The 26108-nt window shown below is 43.1% G+C and overlaps 2 protein-coding genes across 2 annotated transcripts in view; one reads left to right on the top strand and one right to left on the bottom strand.

The window, feature by feature from the left end:
- The window catches only part of IFT74 (intraflagellar transport 74), a 496520-nt gene that overhangs the window by 263841 nt on the left and 206571 nt on the right, over positions 1–26108 (bottom strand). The window lies entirely within an intron of this gene.
- Positions 25184–26108, top strand: part of LRRC19 (leucine rich repeat containing 19) — a 55025-nt gene continuing 54100 nt past the window's right edge. The window contains exon 1 of the mRNA XM_086962125.1: positions 25184–25363. The gene's annotated coding sequence lies outside the window, so the exon portion shown is untranslated. The remainder of the gene's footprint in view (positions 25364–26108) is intronic.

Below are 26108 nucleotides of genomic sequence, written 5' to 3'. Positions count from 1 at the left end.
TTAGTTTTAAAATTGCAGACACTACACGCGGGACTAATGTGCTTTTATGTTGCATTTGCAAGTACGAGGAAAAATAATAAACAAACCTTGTCTTTTGTTTTTGTCAGTATTAAATGCAGCTGTTTAATTATTGGCATGTGCTATATTATTTATGTGCAATATGTTTTGTCATGTCTTTTCTGTGGCAAAAGCTCGTGGAAAATCCTTATGGCCTGAAAGAAGAAGGTTATTAAGAAGCTGTTTTTTGTGCTTTGGCTAGATAACATAATTAACTCGGTTAATATTTAGAAGAGGGGGTGGGTAACAGAATGGTTCTCAATTCTCTAATTAATTATTGTCTTGTGTTTCTTTAAATATTAGTTTTCGAGTGGGCCTAAGAAGTGGCTGGCAGTGCTGAAAATGCGAAACTTGACCAGAGTGAAGTCATCACTCATGTGCAGAAAAAAGAGCTTTTTGCTGAACAATTGAATATTAATTCGAAAGCAGTTTTGGTCGAGTTGTACGTGTTCTTGGAGAAGAGTCCAAGGACAGGAAGCCTGTAATGCCTGCCAAGATTAGGAAGTAAAGTTTTGTGCTCGGACAAATGTTTCATTTGCAAGAAAGCTAAAAGGATGGAAAATCTAAGAACAATAAGGGCTTATGATGTGCCCCGGACTTGGTCAGGAATGAATGACATAAGGATGGTCTGACACCGCTCAGCCAATGATGTGTTCGAATTTATGGAGAAGTATGCAGGATTTAGATACTTTAGCTAGTTAGAAAGGTATAAAAACTGGCCCTACAGGCAGGAGGGGGCTCTTGCTTCCCGATTCCTGAATGACGTGCTGATGGACTTCTGGTGCACATAAGGACAGCAGTCTTTATTAGTTATTCCTTTAGGCGAAGAGAGTTTTAGACAGGGAAACAGAATTTAGGGAATGGAAACTTTATTTTGCTTTATTTCATGCGGATTGATTTACCTTTTTAAAATGTCAGACTAATGTGCCTTTCCTTGAATGATGCTTTTAAATTGCTAATAAAATAGTGATTTCTGAATAAAAATGCTCTTTCCTTGAATAAAATAAAGTTAATAAAAATTAGATTTTTGAAATGACAAGCTGGTCTTGTTTATTCATGGTCTAGTTATCATTATTAGATCCATTCGCCTTAGTGACTTAATTAAATGACGTATGATTAAAACCATGGTAAGAAGTTATAAACTGCAGTTGTGTATATCTTTGTGAATAGAATATGAATAGAGAGTTTAATTTGGTCACATGATTCAGTCGCTCAAAAATTGTCTCTTCAGTTTATGGGCCTTGGTAGTGATTCATGATTAATGGTGAGTATTGTGATGATGAGTAGTGTTTTTGAGACAGTTTTTCATTAGGAGCGCTGTATCAGTGCTAATACATAAACACTGTGGTATATCCACGCATGCATGTTGCAAACTTAACAAAATGGTCAAAAGTGTACATCTACGACAATTCCAATGTTTGAGTACAATCCTTTGTAAATCTGTATGGGCTCATCCCCAAAAGTACCCGTCCAGACCGAGCTGCTGGGCAATATGACCTCTGAATGATGATACAAGCAAAGTTGTTTACCCTATTAAACACATTACCTAGAGGTCCACCTCGAGTACTTGAGTCAGATTCAGTTTGGGACCGGGGAAAAAAATTATGAAAACTAACAGCACCAAGGAAGGACACAGATAATCCTAGTATCATTTAAAATAACAAAACAGGCTACTCAAAATAAAAATTGTACAAGAAGATCTCAATGAAGACCACAAGGTGTTTTTCTTTATGTACTAAATATTTGAATATATAATGATCATTGCAATTCTTTTATCAAATCTGTATATAGCTTTTCAAGTTAAGAACTGCACATTCTTTATTTAATTAATTATTTTTATAAAAGGGCTAAGAGATTTTTCTCTACGCAGATAACATGGTAGTCTTTCTTACAAGACCATTGCTATCTCTGCCTCCCCTACTGGAGGAAATGGAGGCGTTCAGCAAAGTCTCAGGCTTTAAAGTTAATATTAAGAAGATCCTTGCCCTCAGCATCACTTTATCTGCAGCTGATCAACAGCAACTGACCTCTCGGTTCCCATTCGCCTGAACCCATAAGGGGGTATCAAACCTAGGGCTGCAGCTTTTTCCCCACAATTGAGAAAATGTCTCAAGTAAACTATTCGTCTCTCTTGGAGGAGACATGCCAGGAGATCCTTAACTGGAAGAAGCACAGAATGTCATGGTTGAGCAGATTGGCTGCCATCAAAATGACCTTGAGGCCCCGCATTCTATATGTGCTGCAAAACTATCATTGATTCCCCCACCCCGCGTGCTAGGTCAGATGCAACGACTAATGGAAAGTTTTATGTGGGAGGGGAAGAAGGCATGCATGGCAAAACGCCTGACATACTTAAGCCAAGCAGATGGTGGTCTCGGGCTCCGCACTTGGAGAAATAGTTTCAGGGAGCGCACTGCGCTACATGACAGAATGGTACAAACTTGAATCTGAGAAGGACTGGTGCTTTATAGACCGAGGTATTGCAGGCATGCACATATGGAAAGTGCCCTTGCTCCCTAAGAGAAGCCGTCCAGTTGGGGCATATATCTCACCGGTGTTGCGTATGACCATGGGAGCTTGGGACAGGGTACCAGAGGCATGTAGCCTCTCTACACAGGTGTTGCCCTTGACGCCCTTTATAGGCAACCTGGATTTCCCCCCAGCTTTGGAAGTGAATAGCTACCTTAAGTGGCGAGAAGCCAATTGTAGAAGAATAGGGGACCTCTTTGACGAAAACGGGATTATGGACTTCTCCCAACTGGTTTTAGGCTTCTGTATCCCTAAGGAGGCATATTGGCAATACCTAGCACTACAGCACTGGGTTACCCAACCACATATGCGACCCAACGCAAGTAGCCCCCTCGCTAAATTTGAATTGTGGTTCACAACTCACAACTCGGACAAACATTTGCTTTCGGACATATATGCATACCTAAATAAACCCAAGGGGCGCGACAAGGCACCAGCGCAGCACACATGGGAATCAGAGATTGAATACGAGTTTTCCCCCAAAGAATGGCAGGACATATTCCACAAAGCGAGGGCCTCTTCTTGCTGCATGACTGGAAAGGAGATGTTTTTAAAAATTGAGCACTACTGGTACTATACTCCAGCCAGAACTGCCCGCTGGAAGCCCAGGGGGAATGACCAGTGCTGGCGCAATTGTGGGCAACGGGGTACACTTACACACATCCTTTGGCAATGCCCGAAAATACAGGCCTATTGGGACACAATCCTACACGATATTGACAACATAAATCAAACAGAAATTCCGAGGCTCCCTAGCTTCATCCTATTAGACCTCCCTAACCCTCTTACCTACCCACTTAAATCTGACCGGGGGTGGGGGTGCAATCACCTTAGCATTAGGTGCCGCCAAGCAGACACTACTAGCACGCTGGGGTGCAGCAGAAATCCCAACTAAGACAGACTGGCTACCCAAGATTTGGGAACTGGTAGGCATGGAGAAGATCACAGCAGGCCTCTCCCGCACTCTACCCAGATTCGAGAAAATGTGGGGCTCCACCGTCGCCTTTCTCTCCTCAGAGTTCATGGAACTCACCTGCCCACAATACCTCCGAGTCCTTTGACTTTCTAATAAGAACACACCACCCACTGCTCTGCCCTAGGTAACACAAATTTCTAGCACAGGAGTCCTCCCGACCCATCGAAACAAAGAACGCTCCCAGACATCTTAACTACCCCTCTTCCTCTTCTTCTATTTCCTACCTTTGTTCTCTATCAATTCTTCTTGGATATGCTTCCCCACCGGCCGGTGGATGTAGATGGTGGTTAATGTAATTGAGTATATCCATATAAAATCAATAAAAACAATTTAAACCATAAAAGGACTAAGAGATCGTAAGATTGCGTAATGGACTGCACAGACTGCTAATTGTTTATTACCATACCAACATAAGCACGCTTAAAAGCAAAATAACAAATTTAATTTGTCAATCATAAAAAACAATCTGGAAGTCAGTCCTACCTGCAATTATTTCTCTGACAAAGCCCATGTATCTCTATCATCCCTTCTCAGCACTTCAAAATGGAAAATGAAGGGTTAGTACTTTCTTGATATCTCTAACACACTTGAGGCTTTAACCTCTATGATGAGGAATTTTTAAAAGGGTCTTGTTCTCTTTGTTCTATTCAGCCTTTTATTTACAAGGTATGCATATTCCATGTAAACTAAGAGTCAGAATAGAAGCAAGAAAACGAGACCCCATTAACAACTTTCTTCAAGGTGTTCTGGGAGGGACCCTAAAATTAAGGTGTGGAAACACGTATATGACATCCATGAACTGATAATCTAACTGATATTATTATATGTTCAATTAGACATATAAGGAAGGATTGAAAAATGAACACATGTGTAAGCACACTGAGGTTATATTGTCAATATTTTAAACAATTATTTTCAATGATATGTTTTTTAATGTACATTTTCTAAACTACAACAGCTGTCATTTCAATTCTAACAGCCCTAATAAAGCAATGCCTTTTATGTGAAAATGTATAGCCTGGGTTATTGAATTAAAAGTCTGAATAAATAATAGTAAACTTCAATCACAATACAATCAAAGTGGATTGCATATGCTGCCTCAATCCAATAAACAGATGCAAGAGGTTCCAGTGTAGTCATGCTGCAAATTGTTGGTTGAAGGCCTTCAAAATCCCAATTGTAAGAAATGATTAATACAATAGGTTTTCTTCAGTACCATTAGAGAGAACTTGCATGAACTAGTGTCTTGGGGGCTGCTGGACAACTTTGATTCCAACAGAGCATGTGTCCTAAACTTGCAAGTGGATTAGCGGAGGGGTAGCATGGGCTCTGAAAGAAAGAGAAAAGGTAGCCTCTCGCCAAAAAGATGTAGAAGATACTGGTAACACTCTCTTCTTTGGATGCCAAACACAGGTAAATTTGGGGAATCATAAATGCACATGTACCAATTGTGTGCTTTTAATGAGAAGGTTGAAACCCAGAAATGGCTTCAGAATCTATTGATATTCGTTCAGTACCCAACATGTGTGCCTCACACTTGCCCTTCTGCTATCATGTGCTCTAAACAAACAGAAGAAGTTCTTCTGATTAATTTGGTGAGACCCTTAACAACCTTTGTTCATGATCTACCATCACTCACAGAGTACATACAGGTGTCAAACAAGGGGATTTGGCTGGATCATAATCAGTTTGCTTAGGTAGTTTGGATGCAGGCTGTGGAACCCCAAAGTGGCTGCAGCCTTTAAGGGAATGCCCCCTCTGACCAGAATAAATGGCATGGGGCAGGTACAGGCTTTTTAGTACATGGATACATATGTGCATGTAATCTCATGCTTTGGAATCAATAGAAGCTACACAAAAAGAAGTGTAAGCCAATGGTTTCCCTCTATTTGGCAGACACCAATAACAGGTTGATCTTATAGATCTTGATTGTATGGTGTTCCAAGGTAAATTACAACCTCTGCTGAGATATAGAGAGGGCTGAAATTCAAAGGAAGGTGTTCTTTTGTGCCACATGGGTGCCTATTCTCAAGTGTATATGGGGGGTTATAAACCAAATCATATTGCCAGAGTGAAAAAAAGGAAACATGCCCGATGCAGATGAAAAACTAAAAGCTCAAGTCAGCGTGAGTGCAGAACAGGTTTGAGTAAGCGTAGTCTACTGCCATATTCTCTGTGAGCTGTGCAAGGTTTTGTTTCGACTAGCTGAAAAAGAAGTTTCACCACAAAATGGCAACACCTTCATCCGAAATGTGAAGGGGGGAGAGGCCGATGGCTGTCAGTGTAACAAAGTGTTGCCAACAACTGGAGATCTAAGATGAAGATCACATACAATAATCAATGAACTATAAAGCTGGAGATATCATCCTGAAAGAACATATACACATGTCACTGATCTAAATCCAGAATGTCAACATATGCATCTTCCTAAGCTCTATACAAGTAGGTGTAGAACAGGAAATTGTCTGAAGAAGTGAAAAGGATACTTTGTGGATGGATAACCTACATGCTAAGAAAAAGAACATGAATAATTCTGATGCCAGGATACTGAGGGGAAGGTGCTGGAAACAGAGGAGCAAGATCAGGCTGAACAGCAGAGTTGTAAAAATGGATCTCATGGCAAAGGTGGTGGATGTTCCATTGGAGCAAGTAGCCTCAAGAAGAATGGAGTGGGAAGGCAGTAATGGTTGATGTAATAAGCACACATCCTGTGAAAACGTATGGTACCATGTTTTCGCTTTACATAAATAAACAAAGTGTAAGTTAAACATAAACAATGTTCCATGTCATTTCTGTTACGCCAAGAGCCCTCTGGCAGATGTGTGAGATCAACATGGGTTTAGTGGCTCTCTGGTCACACACACCACACACAAACCCACTCTGTTACGTCATTTGTACACAGTGTTACAAGTTGCAAAGTTTGCACCCAAGGTACTTTCTGATTTTTATTTTTCTGGGCTTCCCTGAACCTACTGCTGGTGATGGCCCGAGGTTGAGTTTCTGCCACATTAGATATTAATTTTAAGTAGACTATTGGTGCACTTAAACTGTCTTAGGATGCTGTATCTGTCATTGCCCACATTATTTGTACAGGCGAGCAATTAGAAAAGAACACCCTACCAGGGAAGATAATTTGTGGTCCTATATAGGATCCAATTCTGGTTAGGGGGGGGGGGCAATATTCAATGAATATCTAAAACCAAGACAACAAATGGACCGCAGTCAATTCATCTTTTTATAGAAAATATATATTTTTTTATTTATTGTTTGTTTTAGTGCAATTTGTCATATTTACAAAACAATCAAAGAATAACAGGTTCTAGAATTAATAAAACCATCAATATTGTTCTTCATTTCATGGGGGGAAGAATGTTCTTAGAGAAACTGCTCGGATATTCATGATTTCCTTACCCAGTCTGACATCCTAAAAGAGAAGTTACTGTATCGATGATATCCCCCCAAACTGGTCAAGGATTCTTTCAAAAGAGCAAGATACACCAACAGGGAGGACATGTTTCAACCCAAACCATCTGAAAGTACTGACCAACTAGTCTGCATCACCCGACATTCCAACTTGAACCACAAAGTGCGCCAAGCCATCAATTCCAGCTGGCATCTATTGAATTTGGAAAAGAGCAGAACCACAATACCAAGACCGATCTTCGCGTTCAAAAGGAATAAAAACCTTAGGAACCACCTCGTTCGATAGCTGAGACCCCCACCGGCACCCAAAGTGCCATAACCAGTCTGAAACCAGTCTTTGGAAACCATAGATATGGCTCGTGCCATGCATGTCCCCAGGCCATAATTGGCGACTATATAACCACCACGGAGCGAACCATCTCAGTGGCCGTAATGAGACACTTACCAATTGCAGAACCAGTAATGTGGTTTATGCTATTCTGTGCCCGTGCAACCTCCCATATGTGGGGGAAACTGGACGTGAATGCCGAGTGAGAATTGGAGAGCACAAGTCGAACATCAGGAACTTGAAGACCTCCGCCCCCATTGTCTCCCACTGGATGTAAAAAGGACACACGGAAAACGATCTCCGCTGGTTCATATTGGAGAAAATAAAAGCAAGACACTGTTAACCTGTTAACCTCCGCAAAAAAAGGGAGGTTTTCTGGATTTTCCTGACCAACTCCGTTACCAATGGTCTGAACGAAGAATGTCCATGGCAGAACACTTTCCTATAATGTCCACCTCTGGTTCACTTATTGGATCTGTGAGTCTTGTCCGATCCCTGGTTTGGGACCCACTTTTAACGCACAGCAATTTTAGCCATTTTTGAATCCTCCTGAGTATAAACTCCTTTTCTCCCCCTTCCCCTTCCCCCAGTGTCCATTCCCACTCCTAGATGGCGCCCTCCCTGGGCTATCCGAGAATGCCACATCCCTTTATGCGTTTACCATTCGATCCTGTGTTTACTTTGTTCCTTTACCCCAACCTTTGATCCCCCCACACTCAGTGAAACGCCCAACATCGCTGGAGATAACCCTCTCCTTACGATAATATCACCACTTCAAGATGACGACCCATACCCCAGCAGCTCCACTCCAAGATGGCACCCAAACTCGAAGGTCTGCGATCTTAGTCCGTCGTTCACTCGCATCACGCCGACTCTACCCAGCTGGCCGTAATCTGACCATCAGGACCAGTATTTAATCCGTCAAACTTCCTAACGCTTTTCGGTCCCGGGTTCTCCATCCTCCTGAACGGAATCCCAGACGATGTATCCCTGCGGTCTGGATACGAGTCCATTTGACGCCCTTTGAGGTTAGCCGTGAATGTACTCTAACCACTCTCGACCCCTTGGCTCTTTTCGTTGTCTCCAGATCTTTAAAACCATTCCCCCCCGCGTCTTCTCGTCATTCCCTTTGCACCATCCTACCCTCTTACATACATGCTGTGCTTTGCTCCCAGATCTCCCTGAGGGTATCGAACCTGCCTAAAGATACCTGAAGACGGCCAAAGTCTCCAGTCTCCAATTTTCCTATTATCCAGACGCAGCACTCAGCGCACCATAATCTTCAGGTGAGCTCGCCACTGTACCCTGAACGGGACCACTCCTGCCAGCCCTACTATAATTCTCCCTTACCCAGTCTTGATCACGTCGCCTATGTCTTTGTTAACATCTTATGGACGTACCATTCTGATGCTCCCTTTATTCACACGCAGCCCCACCTCAAAATAGGAAGCACTCTGATCGCAACTCCATCCCTGACCGACCGTGAGTGTTTGATGTGGACCACTTGCCTGCCATATCATTAGGTGAGTGTGCCCCCATCCTCCCTTGCCCTTGGAACTAAACAAAAAAAAAACCAACCATTCGCTCCAGCCGTCCCGGCTCCCCTTGAGCCCCTGTAAACAGTCCTTTATCCATTCGTTATTTGGACACTTCCTCTTACCAAAAAACATCCCCGCCACTCTCATTCTTGGTGACCTGAGCACTATGCCCAGGAATTTTCGGCTCAGCAGTTAGTCTGTCTATATCTCGCGCCCCTGTTTATTATTTTTTCAGCGTGATCTCTCTATTCCCTGAACCACGGATTTACGCTGACAAAATTCCTGACCTTCCAGAAGGACTTTACTATCCAGACCCTACGGCCCCTGCTAACGACAGGTAGGATTCTGCACGTTTCCCATACAGATGTCTTCCCATACTGATTAAGCATTGCTTTCTAGACATCTTCCCAAGCGATATTCTTCTGTTTCCTAAATAATGGCATAAATCTGAGTTACTGTTCTACCCAGTTATAAGAACCAGTTCACTCTATTAGACCCCCATATATGTTAGAGACGGGTTAGAATTTACTCTTCCCCCACATAGATTCTCCCCTATATCTTTTGGGGAATACACTAAAAGCCTCCCTCCTGGTGATATTAGATCCCCTTTTTTTAAAAAAAAACCGATCTAAACCTAAATACTGTACAGCCATATGTTAAAAATGTGTCCTCCCGAACAGAATTGACCACCTTTCCCATTCACTAATAGGTGTCCTTGGACTGTGACTATTGCATAGATGGATCTTGAGAATCCGAAGTATATGAGCGTGTGAACCGAAGTATGAATGAAAGAGTGTAGTCCTCAAAAAGATAAGTTCTGTGTCTTCACTTTGGCCACTTCTTCGAATTGGCCTATCCCCCAATTTGGGGGATAGTATCCTGGGAGTAATCTGAGAATATCTAAACCAAGACTATTTAGTGATGTGCCTATACTTTTGATGACAATGAAATTTTCAGAAATGGTGCATGAACTATAAATTTATATGTATGAAATCTTATGAGAATTCCGAACATACATAAGTCTCCATGATTTTAAATTGATATGTATGTAATTCTTTGAATTATCTGATATGCTAAAACACTTTGTTTTAACTTTTCAGCCAGTGTGTTCCCCTCCCCTTCATCTCTGCCAGCCCTGACGAAGGTGCCTCACACCGAAACGCGCGTTGGCGCTACTACCAAGAACGGCAACAGTATTCCACCTACTTGCCCTCCCTAAGTTGCACCCCCGTCCATGCAACTATAATTTCATCTTTTTTGTTGCAGGCAAAACGAGTTTTACCCGTGTGAAGTGATTGAACATGTTAGAGTATGAATGACCCCTGTTAGATATGAGTGTCTGTTGAGCCCGCTGAAAATCCCCCGGAGTGAGTGGAACACCTAATTTCTATAAGAACATTCTTCCCCCCATGAAATGAAGATCAATATTGATGGTTTTATTAATTCTAGAACCTGTTATTCTTTGATTGTTTTGTAAATATGACAAATTGCACTAAAACAAACAATAAATAAAAAAATATATATTTTCTATAAAAAGATGAATTGACTGCGGTCCATTTGTTGTCTTGGTTTTAGATATTCATTGGATATTGCTCCCCCCTAAACAGAATTGGATCCTATATAGGACCACGAATTATCTTCCCTGGTAGGGTGTTCTTTTCTAATTGCTCGCCTCTTTTCCCCTCCCTTCCTGCCTACATCATCTATCTGCCCTGGGGAACCCCCTTCTATTACACATTATTTGTACAGCCTTTTTCAAGAGATGCTTGTATGCATTGCACTCTCAGGATATGATCTGTTCTTGGTGTAAAATACTGCTAGTAAGATCTCTGGATGGTGAAGATTCTGCCAAGGTGGTTCACGGTTTTAAAAAGCTAGACCCTGTGAGATGGTGGGGAGATCTGGTGAGGCCTGCAAAATGGTGACTGGGTTCCAGCTCCTAGTTTAGAACTATGGACCTTTGAGAGTTAGTCAAACCATTATGATTGTAGGCCTATATATATCTTTAAGGAACTATTCTACACCACCATGCCTCCAAAGTAACATCACTCTTTAAGGGTTTACATTTCTTAGAGGTATTTAAGCCAATGTACACTTTTGGCTCACTGCATCACAACACTGTGTTTGCTTCTTTTAGCCAAAATATTCTACATTCCTGATTGCAATCACTTTTTTTCTTAGTGGTCCTGCCATGGCTCCAGATAGCTTATTGAGTAGAGTACAACTACCATTGTAGTAGATTACTGGACGTGCATTGTTAGGTTACACTGCTAGATGCCTTTATAATGCTGAGCTATTCATTATAATGCTATCATAAAAATTGGATACATGAATCTAGAATTGTACTGATGCAATGTAGTATTGACTGTCTGAAACCCTAATAAACGTTTGTTTAAAATAGAAATTACTCCAGATAGCTTGCTGACATTTGCCTTATCTAGTCTGTGAAGTACTAAAGGAATAAAGGGTGAAGCCATAGCTAATTTCTATTACCTAGCCACTTTAAACCTGAAGATCTATATACAACCTAGCTAATCCAGACCAATGTAGATGTACACAGACATGCATTAAAGAACTCTGGCCCTAAGGAGAGAATTAGCAACCAAACAGTGTTTTATGGCTTTGTGGCTAGATGCCTTTTGTTTCTGGAACACATTAACAATGCTTTCTAGACAGCATATGTAGCCCATGCCATTGTCAGAACCAAATATGCATCTCCTTGAAGAGGTTGACCTTTTTTCCAACAGATAACAGACCAGGTTGTGCATTTGACAGACAGAGTGGTTGGGCTATGTGGGGTTCTCCCTACTATCCCTGTCAGCAAGGCCACAGGGATCAGAGCAATACATGACATTTCAGTTGAGTGACAACTGCCATGAAAGGTGATGCTAAGTTAGTATTTGCAACAAAATTAAATTACGATATGGGTTTGATGGTACATAGTGAGATTGAAAGGTTGAACGTGGTACGTGAAAAATAGTGGAGGACATAGAAAAAGTTTCTGCTAGCGGGACTAAGTGAATGCAAAGGATGAAAAAGGGATTTAGTGGGTTAGACACTAGAGGCTATGTATGAACGAACCACTATAACCTAGAATATTGGGCCAAATGAAGTAGCTCAGGAGTAGTTAGTTTGAGTATGGAAGAGTCGAAAAGTAGTTGGAGAGAGAAAATATTTGCATCTTATTTCATAAGTTATCTGAAAGGACTGATACGACTATATCAGATACACACAGCCGACTTCAGTGGCTGCATATTCTGATTCAGCGACCAGTGGTGCTTTCTTTCTGCCTTAAATACTTTAATCGCATCATATTGATGAGCGTTTCTGACATAGAGAAATTCCTTTTGCACACTACTGACAAGACCCACCCAACACCCACTTATGGTACACTTAGGCATTTGAACCCAAACCTGCTAAAAAACATAAATCTGCAAAAAAGAGTTCTGAACATTTTTGCTTAAGGATAAAAAAATAATAAAAATGTCACCTCAGTTGTTCTTATGTTCTGTCCTAATGTTTTAGTTACTTACTTTTGGTAATGCCTATTCCGGTAGAGACTCTAACAAGCTTGCAGCACCCACCTGTAATCGCTGCCAGAGCGAAGAGGACCACTTCTACCATGTGACGTGGGAATGCCCCCTCATTAGGAGGTACTGGAGAAGGGTGTTTACTACACTCTCACAGGTTATTGGGGAATTTGGAAAGGTCTCCCCAAGAATAGCCTTGCTTGGCATTGTTGAAGACTTTGCAGGGTCACAGGGATATCGTAATCTCCTGGGTATTGTGACAATACTCTCCAAACAAGACATTGCTAAACACTGGCGTCCCTCCACCCCCACCACCACCCTTGGTGAGCTGGAGGGTGGTGATTGATTGGAGTGCTAAACTTGAGGAGCCAATTTACATGTCCAGCGGGTGCCTCAAAAAACATGAAGGGAATGGCTGGTGTATTATGGTCTACTGTATTGTGATTCCTGATGTTCTATGTGAATGTGATGCTTATTTTCCTTACTTGCGGTCTGTCAACTTTTTGCTACTATATAAATTGGCAACAAAAATAAAATTAGTTTATAAAAAAAAAAATTGGACTGAATGACAAATTGAGAGAAGGGCCCCTTTCATCGACTTGGTTACTATCCAGGAAGCATTGCTTCATGAACGCGTGGTGGGGCACCACGCAGCAGTGGCGAACTAGCACTGTGGTAGCAGCCTTTGCACTGGTGTGGTGAGCACACAAACCTTCTGGGAGCTGCTTTTAAACTGGCCTAGAGAAAATCTTAATTCATAAGACAATCCAGCTAGAGATGAATCTTCTTGTACCACCAGAAAAAACAGCTGGTAATCCTGTTCAAAATCTCTTGGGGAATAGGTTGTCAAGACTTGTGTGCAGGGCCCTCCCATACTGCAGCAACAGGAGGCCCTCTTGAAGGGGCAGCCAAATTGGAGGACATATGCTTATGGCCAGAAGTTCGGGTACCACACTCTCCTCGCCCAGTCGGGGACCAATAGGATGACTAGGGCCTGTTCTTTCTTGATCTATTTCAACACTATGGACAGGAGTGGCAGGAGCAAAAAACAGGTGTACAGGGGTGCCGGACCCTAATTCAGAAGGAAGGTGTCTCAAAGGGTGGACTGCCTTTGGAATTACAACCCGCAATAATTTTGAAACTGCTGTCTGTGAAAACCTGCGCTCGTTCCCCCTTGATGGTCAGGAGGAATGCCTTCAGTGCAAAGTGGATCACTAGCAACTCCAGCGTATCGATTTGGAGGCAAGCCTCCACTGAGGCCCATGATCCTCTCATCTCCACCGCTCCCATATGACTTCCCAACCCAGTAATGACGCATTCGTAATGACAGTAATTTCTGGATGGGGTAGGGAGAGAGGTCTGCTGTTGGTCCAATTGCAGTCAAGCAGCTACCACTGCAGATCTTTTGCAGTCTCATTCGACATCTGGATGGAATCTGACGGATTTCCTTTGTGCAGAGGCCCCTAGAACTTCAGATTCCATTGAAGAACCTACGTGCACCAACTGGCATGGTCCAAAAGTAGGATGCAAGAGGTGAAAAGGCTCAGAAGCCTCGCTGAAACCAGGGTTACAGGTTGAAACATTAGGATCATAGCCCAAATGTTCTGGACTTGTTGAGGCAGCGGTAAGGCTGTGAAGAGCACCATGTCCCAGACAGCTCTAATGAAGGGGAACCATTGTTAAGGAGTCAGGTGTGACTCCAGCACTTTGAAGGAAAACCCCAACAATGTCAACATTTTGGCCATCGTCTGGAGGTGGTTCACAGCTGTTTGAAGCAAGTCCACCTTCTGTAGCCAGTTATCGAAATATGGAGGGACTGGTATTCCCAAATCTCCGCAGATGGGTTGCAAACACCACTATCACCTTTGTGAATACCTGATGTGCACTGGTTAAGCCAAAGGAAGCACAGGGAATTGAAAAAGCTCTTGGCCCACCTGAAACCGCAGGTATCGCCAGTTAGATTGCATGGAAGGGAATGTGGAAATATGGGTTCCACAAGTTTAGCACTACAATCCAGTCTCCTGGATTGGGGCTGATAGAAAGTGGGCCAGAGTGAGCATCTTGAACTTGTCATTCCTTAGGATGAAGTTCAGAAGACTTTAGGATGCGATGAAGGCCTCTGTCCTTCTTCAGTATCAGAAAGTAAAGGAAGAAACAAACAGTCCATATTTCTGAAACTGACAAGAGAGCTATAACTTCAATGAGGAGTATAAACAAGTGGTCCTCTGAGAAATGTTGTGGTGTTGGTGGCATGTCTGCAGGATAGGTAAGGAAGGATAAGTAGTAACCTTGTTCCGCAATCTAGAGCACCCATTGGTCTGAAGTAATGTTCCTTCATCAGAGGAGGTAAAGGTGATACTGCCTCCAATCAGGCGATCGTGGGTAACAAAGGTCAAATTAAAGGGGTTTTGCGGCAGCTGCGGATACGGGGTCTGGGTAGAACGTCAGCCTGCTTCCTGACCTCGTCCTCAAAGGGTTGGGAAGTTTATTGTAGTTGAGGCAAATATTGTGTGTGCCTCTGCATGTAGCCCCTTCCAAAACCTCAGAAAGGGTGGTGCTGCTGGAGGAGAGGCCTAGACTGCGAAGCCAAGCCAAGAGAGCAGGCAATGGCCTTACTCTCCTTGAATCTTTCAAGGATCAAGCCAGCTTTTGCTTACACCAGCCTAGAGCGGTCAACGAGCATGTCCATAAGTGTTGGACCTTGGTGGAGAAGCCTGTGGAGCAAATCAGGCATAGTGCCTAAGCAGTATGCTGGAGCCGACTGCTCTTCCTAGATAGCTGGTAGTGCCCAAGGCCCGAGTTGATTCCGAATTCTGCAGCATTCGGACGATCAGAGAACAAACAATGCAAGATCTGATGTACTTCACCAGGGTCCACAGGCAGCACATATGACAGTTTGCGCCATAACGCATGAGAATATCCCTCCAGGACGCATGACTTTGTAAACGCTCAGAGGGTCAGACTGCTCGAAGAGAAAATCCTCTTTGGAAATATCCCCATCCTTTTAACTCCCTGCCAGGTGGGGTCGATGGCAAGGCATTTGGGTTTGTATGATTGAAAGAAGTTTGCGCAAAAAGCTCTCTAAAATTGGATGTTCGGATAAAAAAAATTTAAAATCTGGATCTCTGAGAGCAGACTTATGTCATCTTGCCACCGGTCTGTTAACCGGAGGATAAGATTGTAGCTTTGACCAGATGCCCACCAGCACATCAGCTAGGGCCTCATTAAATGGCAGGGCGGGCTCCTGAGAGGACTATGCCAGGTTCACAACCTCTGAAAGTAGAGTTGTCTTAACTTACTGAGTAGGCAGGATAAGATAAAGAATCTCTGCTATCCCCTCTTAATGACTGTAACAAAAGATGCAGCCTTCTCAGTGGCAATGGCTAGATTAGGAGAAGCTAAACAAATGTTTGAAGAGGTATGCAGGTTTTTCGCATCCCGGAGTTGATCAAAACATCACCTAGTTTCAAGGGACAATATACTCCCCCTCAAAAATTAACTCCTTTCTAGAATAGTCTAGTTCAGAATGAAGGATCACTGACAGAATATCAGAAGCAAAAATACTGTGTGGACAGAATATTGTGTCAAAAACATTGAGGACCAAAATATTGAGAAGGCAAGTGCAAATAGACATATGTAGATTTCATATTTTTAACTCCACATCTACTTCCCTAGAAGATGTATATATCATCAAGGTAAATAAATGTGAAGTTATATATAGTAAAACGTTGCTTTCCCATAGAAATTTACCTTCATGATTTTTTTGTCCTTGATGTTCTTGACATTATATTTTGTCCATACTATATTTTATCTGATATTGTGTCTACAAACCCAGAATAAGGATATATCCTAGGTCAATGCGGAGATCATGGGTTGCGGTATCTGATAAAACAATCAGCTCTTCAACTGGTGTAGACCAAGCTGTAATCAATGTCGATATCAGAGCCAGTGGTACAGGTCTTTGCAACCTTGGCTTTGAATGCGACACAGAGGATGGAGCCAGAGTTGTCAGATCCGATTAAACGGAACAGGAGCTGGAGACGGGATCGACCCTGGGACAAGATCAAGAGGCATAGCCTTTGTCGGACAATAAACCAGCCAGAGAGCTCCTTGGATCTATGCAGTAGTCCAAAGGTGTACTAGTGGCAATGGCTTAGCATAGCATGGGGAAGTCAAAGGGCAGTTTCCCCGGAGCGCAAATTTCTAAGGGGGTGCAACATTTTAAAAGAAAAAAAATTGTACTACTAATTTGTTTGTACAACTGGTATCCTGATCTCACAAATTTGAAATTGTTTTCGGACAGGAAAATCAAGAAAAAGGAATTTTGGTGAAATACAGTATTTGCCTAGGATCACAAAATTTAAGTGGGTAAGCAGTGACGTATTCAGGTTTTCTGATTTTTATTTGTACAAATCAGCCACTAAATCGTTATCTGTCTCTTCTATGTTGTAACCACTTTGTGCATTTTTCTGCAGTTTTAATACAGTGCGAACTTCACTGGAAGGTATTGGAGCACAGGAAGATTACGTGATCTGCCCAGAATCACAGGATGTTGTGCTGGTGCTGAGACACAAACCTGATTCCCCATTTCTAAAGTTTGCAGCTCTGGCCATAATGCCACATCTTGTGTAAAGTTAACAAGCCGGAGCCACTTGAATGTGCGTTGTGTACTTAAGGTTCCAACAGGAATTCGAGCTGAGACAGAACCAGGCTTCAGGATCGAGCTTGGCTCGAGCTTTCAGTTGCTTGTCCACCTCTACCTTCTTCTTTCACTTGTCGGAAGCATCGCAAATGCACTGCAAGTAACACAGATGAACAGCCCGCTGTACATGTTGTACTTCCACCCCCTGACGAGGGTATAAGAAAACACGTTCTTCACCATGAACATCCTGTGGACATTCCATTTATGGTCAGCCCAAAAAATGTAAAGTTTGCCGCAATATGACCTGAGGCTTACTTCCGTTTTAGTCTAAACATACTAAACAGAAGGCAGGGACAAAAGGTAAGGGCATGGGCAGCTATCTTGTGTCAGTGAACTCATTCAGGGTGGGTTGGAGAGGGGCATAGCTATCAATGGTGCATGCAGCAGGTGCAGTAACACTAGGGCGTAGCCGACAGAAGGCCCTGTTGAACCCCCAATTGTCGATTTATTTTACTACCCAACTAGTGGTCGCAGAACACTTGCTTTACTTGCATTAGGGCCCATGGTGGCTAAATATGCCACTGGGGTCCAGTTGCTATAGCTCCATACTAGGTTAGTTCCCTTTAGAATACTGTGTACATTAACTCTATGAATAGCGATCTGTTACAGTGTGTGTGATTTAACCAGATCTTAGCAAATCCTATCATATATCTTTAACTGAAATGCACAGGAGCCTCTTTTATTAGTGAGAACTACAAACCCAAGTGGCAATCTCAGCAGGTGTTTTGCTATATCGATTGATCACCATATGTGCAACTGGATCATTTCAATGTACTCTTAGATACCTATATGCATGTGGGTTTGAACAACGCAAACCTAGCATCAAATCAATGAAACACTGTACAATATATGGCAGGGAGAGAGAGCAACAACAGAAGATAGAGTAGGGTCTAGGCAAGAGGCGAGATATAGATGGAGAGGGGAAGGGGGGCTTTTAATGTGGGGCACTTCTAAAAGGACGAGAGACAAGTACAATCCCCAAAGAATGTTATCCAACAAACATGTTGGGTACACTTCCAGGGTCTAAAGGTCAATGCAGCTGGGTAAGTTGCACCGACAAAACAGTCAGCGCTTTCTCTAGGTTCAAGGGATCCAGCCAGTCATATGGGGGTTGACGTTTCCCTGCTAAAAGAGGAGATCTGGGAAAGTTGTCTGCTCAGAAAGCAATGCATGGATTGGTACCAATATGCATAAGACCAGACATCCATAAAGCAGTGGTTAATTTGAGCTGGTGGTTTCCATTCTCAACACGAGCACTTAATTCCCAACACTGCCCCTTATGACAGTATGTTGAATGGTGGCACTATTTGTCTAATTTGGAGACCAGCACAACATATTTTGTAATTCAAAATACATTAAAAATTACTAAAACCTACTGCCAAAGCCATTCTTATAGGTTTGGGGGCTGGAATAGTCAGAATAGTCACACTTGTATGAGTGAGATGGTTAGTAGTTTGGTTTTTACTGTAGTAGGCAGAATTTACAGCGGCAATGGTTGGTGCAAGCAGAAGTGGCCTCCTGAGGAGGGCCCTGGCACTTATTATTTTTACAAATTAACCACTGCCTAAAGACAAAGAATGGTAGGAGAAGAAGTGATGGGAGGCATGATACTCATCTGTGGGCAGCATCCACCCTCCATCTAACACCCAAGGTTTTTTAAAAAATATAAATGGTTGCAATGATCCAAGGCTAACCGTAGCAAGAGATGCTAAACTGAAACCATCAAACGATTCTGGTTAAGTGCCTCTTGCTGCTTCCAAGCTCCTGATAATTATAAAATTACAAAATTCACATAAAGAGTGTTGCAGTCCATGGTCGTCGAAAGCATAGCCCAGAAACGCGTTGCTCCTACTCAAAACACTCACACATTGATAGGCGAGATACTTCCGGCTTTGGTACTTTATTCAGGTCGACGCCGTTCTCGTGCTCTGCCCTCTAGTGCACACACTACAACCGGCTGGTCTCCCACAAAGAACGGTCAAGTGTTGTCGCGAGCCACCCTGTGCCCATCAGCTCCCAGGTTTGAAACTGGATTCTCTCCTCCCATCCTAGAGAGGCGAGTGGTGCCCATGGCAGCGGTCCGAGGGAGCAGCAATGTCGATTCTGTTTACATTCAGCCACATACAGTGACTGAGCGATGGACAGAGTCCTGCCCAGGGAGGTGGGAGCTAGCAGCGTGCAGTGAATGACAAGAGTGGTGGGTGGAAATGGCAGCAGAGAACAGACACTTAACTGCATATCCTGTTGGCAACGAAACAGCAGTGTGAATTGTGCGTGACTAACAAACACACTAAAATGGTAATGAAGCGCCATGGGCACAGAATGCACTCACGCAGGCACATGCCTGAGGCAGAAACAGTGCCATTACTGCACGTGACTGGGGCTCTTAAGAGTGTGTGTGGTAGCAAAAATGTCTAAGTATATCACGTCATATACGAACACCAGTGCTGGAAATTAAATCAAGAAGAAACACAAAAGGGGTGTTCACACATCTTCAGTCATGTTTTAAGTGCACACGATTTTAGATGTTCGAAAGACGTGAACCTGGGGCAAACACTGATCCCATGGTCTGTCACTAATTATGTCACATTTTAGCGACAAGCGTGTACCTCTGTGAAATGTCCAACTAGCTATGAACAAACAGATGGCCGTAAAAAGTATCTACACGAAATTTGACTTTTCAGCCGTTTAACTCTGTTCAGTTGTGACAGCAATTTAGGAGATATGCTATTAGAGGCTGAAACCGGACGCTGTGGCACCTAGGGAGGTGGGTGTGGAGGTGTTGTACACTTAAGTCCCAAACACACAACACTTGGCTGCTGCAAACAATAACCATGATTGTGCACGGCGAACGGGAGGGGTAAGGGGCAGGGGGGCTGTCACAAGATAATCCCACATCATCAAGAACGACATTTGAAGTCCGTATTTACTTTAACAAAATACATTCTGGGAGTGGGGGTTCTTGGTTCACTACTATTGAATGTACACAGAGGAGTTGAAAGGAAGATGGTGCCCCGGCTGCAAACTGAGTCACCTTGTAACTTTACACTGACCCAGGCCCGCTTTTGTAGTCTCCAGGAACACACTGCCATTTTCCCCCAGTCACACTTGTATTCCCGAACCCCCTAGGGTCACCCACCAGGGAACCCTGGGAATATGGTGGCTGTGAACTGACCTGGAGCTCTCCGGTGCAAAACCACCGACGGACGATGCAAGAGAACAGGCGCCTGATAAACTCAGGGTTAAACTCAGGAGACGGTGTTTGCAGGTCAGAGAGTCTTTAATGAGTGTGCGCCGCCACACAAGATGGTCAAATCAGGAGGCAAGTTACGGGGCGGAATCTCGAGACTCTGTGGAAACACAACGCTGCGCTCATTAAAAGACACCCATTTGCAAACGTGCGGCTGCGGCTCGTTGGGTAGCATTTAGCGCTAAATGAACAAGCATTGGCCGCGCGTTTGGTGATAATCGCTTGTGGTGGCACAGCAGGGCTGTCAAAAAGTCAATAACAATATATTAAATAAAGAGAAGTTTCAAACGTGGCATTCTTTGGGGTGGGACACTTCTTTTGGCTTGCGGTTTTGGTTGAAGTGTGGTTGGTGTTTTTAAAGCGACATGCAGAAGACAGAAAAACAGGCTCACTAAAAGGTATTTAAAGCCCAGAGACGCACAATTCACTTGTCATGACTCAAGATGCTGAAGAATACAGAAAGGACATAGACGACTTGCCAGGCGTGAGAACAAGACGGGACAGTAAGCAAGAAAAACAAGCAATGCCGCAGCAAAGCATCCGCAAAAGTGAAAGTGATCGCGATCAAGCACAGCGAGCAATGCGCTTAATGAGCATGACGAGGAAAGCCATATGGCGCCTCTGCTCGTAAGGGCGTGTCCGCGCACATGCACTCAAGCTCTAGGCCGGCTATGGCAGCATTTTTTGAAGCCCTCACTAAAAGTCTTGCCAGACCAGCGCATGCGCTGGATCAGACGAGACCTAAAAATGATAGCATGACAAGCTAAAAAGGAAAACTCTGAAAATACAGTTCACTGAATTAGGGATGAAAGGAATGGCACTTTGGTAGAACACAAAAATAATGTTAGCAACATTTTTCAGCTATTTTCTGAACCACTGTATATGGAAAAATTAAACCGTGTTCTTGTGTATGGAAATATTAAACCATGCCCAAGAGCATAGATGTAGATTTACATAGAATCAGTACGGCTAAAGTATACAAGATACTGGAACCAATCAGCATGGAGGAGTTAGAGGATTTAATCAAAGCCCTCCCGAATGGAAGGTCCTTATGCCCAGATCAATTCACTAGCGAGATATAGCAATACTGATTAAACATTTAGTAGAGGCATTCCATCAGATATGGCAGGCAGGAAAATGTCCAACTTCATTTAAAGGATTAATTTGCACTTTATCGACTTCCCCATTCTAGTACCCGCATTCAGAGAAGTAATCCTAGGCCGAGGAGGAGAGTTGCACCCACTCGTAAAACAGGGCCTGTTAGTTCTGATGGCCTGGACGATTTCAGGATACAGTGGCAAGTCCCAGGGCTTTCGGCAGACGCTTTCCGACTCATATCTAAGTCGTGGGCATCTGGGAGAAGGAAAGCATATCGACTGGTTCAGGAGAAATGGGTTTGTTGGAATGTTAGACAGGGTTACGATCCAGTTTCAACTGATCTAGTGCATGTGATTAACTATCTGTCAGAATTGTTCCCCTCAGATTTGTCTTACAAGACAGTTAATGTTTACAGATCAGCTACAGCAGCTGGTCACTGCTTAGTGGATGGCGTTTCTGTTGGCCAATATTTACTGACAAAGAAAATCATGAGGAGTATGAGAGTCGTGAACCTGGCTACTGCAAGATACACCTCTTTCTGGGACATTAGGGATTTCCTACAAGTCTTAACTGGTTGCGGCGAGAACCCTAACCTGTCATTAAAGTGTATATCTTACAAACTTACAGTTTTACTCTGCCTGGTTTCATTTAAGCGGACTTTGGACGTGAGAACCCCAGATATCACTAGCAAGGCCTATCAGCCTGGGGCAGTCTGTTTTTATATTAAGAGAAGAATAAAGACTCTGTCAACCTCTATTTGACTTTATGGTGAATGTATGGCTTTGCACAGTGAAATGCTTGAAAGAGTAGGAGAGAAGAACTGAGAGTTTGAGACAGAATGTGGCACAGTTGTTGATTTCACATAGGTGGCCTCATAGAGCTGTTTCCTCCTTCACCTTAGTGCAATGGATGAAGGAGGTTATGAGTGAGGCTGGAGTGGATAGCTCTCATTTTGGGGCCCACTCCCTTAGAGGGTGTGTGAGCTTCATTAGGCAGTCAATGGCTCCAGATTTTTTAACCTAAACCCTGATAAAACACCAATCACTAAGAATTTTGTAGAAAATCAACAATCTTTCTTGAGGTCTGATATTATGGTCGCTGTCCCCTTATCGGTTGACTCTGTGAAAAATCTGGGTATTTATCCATATTCAAACTAATCCTCACGCCACCAGTACATGTTATTTCAGGCATTAGCTTTTGGTATCTCAACCTTCTGAAAGAAATTCTCCATTTTATTCTGCAGATCTTTATAAGTTAGCCATTACCACTCTGATTCAGTCCAGGCTTGACTATGCTAATTCTTGCTTTGCCCAAAAATCTAGTCTGAATACTACAGTGGATTCAAAATGGAGCTACTCATATTGCGACCAAGACTCCCTCTAGGGAGCATATTACACTCATTCTGAAACAGCTTCATTGACTGTCCAATGCTAAAAGAACAATATTTAAATCTCCAGTCTTTGTCCGAAAGGTAATTTACAATATTTTTGGGATAAGAAATTTTCCATCTCCTCCCGGATATGCTATTTGTGTTGAGGAGATAAATACCACTGAGTTGTCAGCGCAGCTTTTTGCCAGACAATTATGTGAGAATCCTCAAACAAGGGGCTTCGGCTCTCTGCATGATGGGAGCAGGAGTGCATGTATTGATTGGGCAGAAGTTGTGTGCTTCTACAAAAAAAGTGCTTGCCCTCCACACCGCTGTGATCTATTTTTTACCCAGCTGCCTAACCTTGAACTTTTAGGGGCACATGCATGATATAGTAAAGCTAATAAAGTGTTTTAGACAATTTGATAGTGTATTGTGTTTTTTTCTGGCAGCAGCACAGCTGGAAGGAGTGCAGTCATTAAAGTACACAGATTTTCAGTTAGGCTTGACAATGTAACCGTCACCTAACCTTTTAAACCTCACTAATATTATTCAACAGTCAGTAACCTTCAAACTACTCACCCACGCCTACAAATCCCCCCACAACACTGGACCCAAATACCTCAACAAAAGAATTGCCTTCCATGTACCCAAAAGGAACCTCCGCTCTGCCGACCTCGGCCTAGCCCTAGCAGACACCCCTCGAATCTTCAGAACCAGAGCAGGTGGTAGAGCCTTCTCCTACGTCACAGCCAAAGCCTCAAACGAGCTCCCAGGCCATACATGCCAACATTTTATGACAGGGAAGTGGGAGATTTAAAATAAAAAATCGGGAGAATGGAAATTCCCCATCGACTTCTATTGTAGAAAATGTAATTTCAGGCGGAAGACAGCTAAAATAAAGCCATTTTTGGCTTGAAAAATCTGTAGTCTCCCGCCTGAATTGGGTCTATTGGCATGTATGTCCCAGGCAACAGCAGACGCTCCCCCACTCTGCACATCTTCAGGAAGAGCCTCAAGACCTGGCTCTTCAGCTGAATCAGAGCTGCAAACCCCAACCCCAACCCCCTGCCCCCCCCTCCCCCCCCCTCCCACCCAGCGCCTTGAGACCCTGATGGGTGAGTGGCAGTGGCGCTCTTTAAACTCCCTGATTGATTGATTGACAGTACTTTGCTTCCCCACAAACACATATCCATTCCTATGGTATAAACTTGTAATGCTTCACATTACCATACAACATTCCTTTAATGACAGACCTGTTGGCATTGCCAATGCTTGCGAACTACGTGCTTGGAAGAGAAAACACGGGTCATATTATTCTCATGGGTTAGCACATTAAAGATAGGCCTATTGGTTTTCTTATGCGTGTTTCTAAAGATCGGCAATCCAAATTACCTAATATCTAATTTGCATCCAATTTAATGGATTTTGACAATCGTGTATCTTTCCTAAGAACTTTTTTTTTTAATACAGTGTTTGCCACGGATTCTGAGTGCCTTAAATAAAAATCTCATGATACATAATGTAATGGAACGCATGATATCGAGTTCTGTAGGATGAATTGGGGGAGAAGGCCCTATGGTGTTTTGAACTTGTGAACTCCAGGTCGCAGACAGGTCAGCAGAGATGGCTTAACTCAGTGACCCCCTTTATCGGATCGTAGGGCCGTCATCCAATTACACACACCAGCCAATGCAGAAGTTCTGCTACAGGGAGGGTAAAGCAGTTTACGACTGCAGTCCTTTCCATGGCAACATGCGGCGACATTGGGAGGTAAAGATCAGCTGTGTTTTTTATGACTGAATCGAGCAAGCAAAAGGAGAGTCCGCTTTCGTGGGAGGAAAAAACATACACCTCTTTAAATTTCAAAATGTAAAATCAGTAGGGCGAGAACATTTCGACGTTATGGACGGCTTATCAAGCAAGCCAAAGTATTTATAATGTGTGTGAGCTCAGGCGGGCCTGGTGGGTGACCCTAGGGGGGGTGAAAAATATTTCGGGGGGGGGGGGGGGTGCTAATTCTTCCAACCATAGACAGAATGTCTGTAAAATGGGGTGAAAACACAACAAAAGCCTCATTTACAAGTAGATGGTCTTTTAAAGACCTGTTAAGTACTCGAGTGCGGCTGCAATTAAATTGTCGCCAGCCCCCCCGAAGCTGTCTCTGCCCGGGCTGACTCACACGACGGGGGGCGCTGAAGCCCCGTGAGCCCATTGGGTGTTGCGCGCCTGTGTGAGCTTGTCTATCGGTGCTCTCGAACTACTTACCTTGGCACTGTTCTATCTTGAATTACCATCAGAAACAGAAAGGTGTACACTATTACTAGACTTCCTTATTGGGAGCCTGCTGGGATAAGTCCAAAGTGAACTTAAGGAGTTGCTCAACTAAATCAGTCGTTTGCAAAAGGAGCACGGATCCTTTTAACCGCCTTCCCTGAGGGTACAAAGGTTGAACTAGAGGGAAGTGCAGTCCAGTACACACCATTGCTTGTTTTCATTATAAAGGACAACGCATTTAAAACTGAAGATATTACCGACGAACAAGGAAAAAATCTTTTCCACAGTAAGTACAAAATGAGTTATCAATCGCAAGGATAATGTTTTTTGTTTTAATTGTGCGTCACCAACAAAAAAAATACAACGAAGTTTAAGAGCGACGTAGTAGACTTCCGCAATCGGCAAATGAGAGCAAGAACCCAGTGTGTTGATAGTTAGCAGAGATTACTGATTGTACTGAAACGCACATTTTAAAAACACAACTCGTTTATCCAGGTGCTTAAATTTGCGTACGATTTATATGCGTATCTACCTGACCAATCACATCTACCCAAAATCGACAACCCAATGTCAAACGGAGGGGCAGGAAATGTATTTCTTAAACATGAAAAATATGGGCGTGTTTGTAGTTTTGTTCATCTTGGTTTCTTGACTAGAATAGCAGGTCCCAAATGGTCATTTGCCAAGATTTTAGTTTATTCTGATAGAAACAAGAGGTCATTTTCAATTTCTAAAACTCTTTTTTGGCTTCCTGAGAATAGGAATCTTTACTTATATTCGCTAAGAACAAAGAAAGGAATGACACATTTTTTAACGTCATACCACGGGTTTCGAGTCAGGTCCCATGGAAACACGCGTGGTATAATTGCACACTTTGTAAGGCTCTTGGAAGCCAGGTTAACAACATTATTGGCGGGGCGTGGGTCGGATAACGCAATTTTGATAACAAATTAGAAAGAATGTCACGTAGGACAGAGCGTGACGGACTTATCTACTTGACATTTGTAGGCAATTGTAAGAATACACAACTA

This window comes from Lissotriton vulgaris, chromosome 3_1 (assembly GCF_964263255.1).
Source record: "Lissotriton vulgaris chromosome 3_1, aLisVul1.2, whole genome shotgun sequence".
NCBI classification, from domain to species: Eukaryota; Metazoa; Chordata; class Amphibia; order Caudata; family Salamandridae; genus Lissotriton; species Lissotriton vulgaris.
The sequence above is the reverse complement of the archived record's forward strand: the minus strand, read 5'-3'. Positions and strand labels throughout refer to the sequence as shown.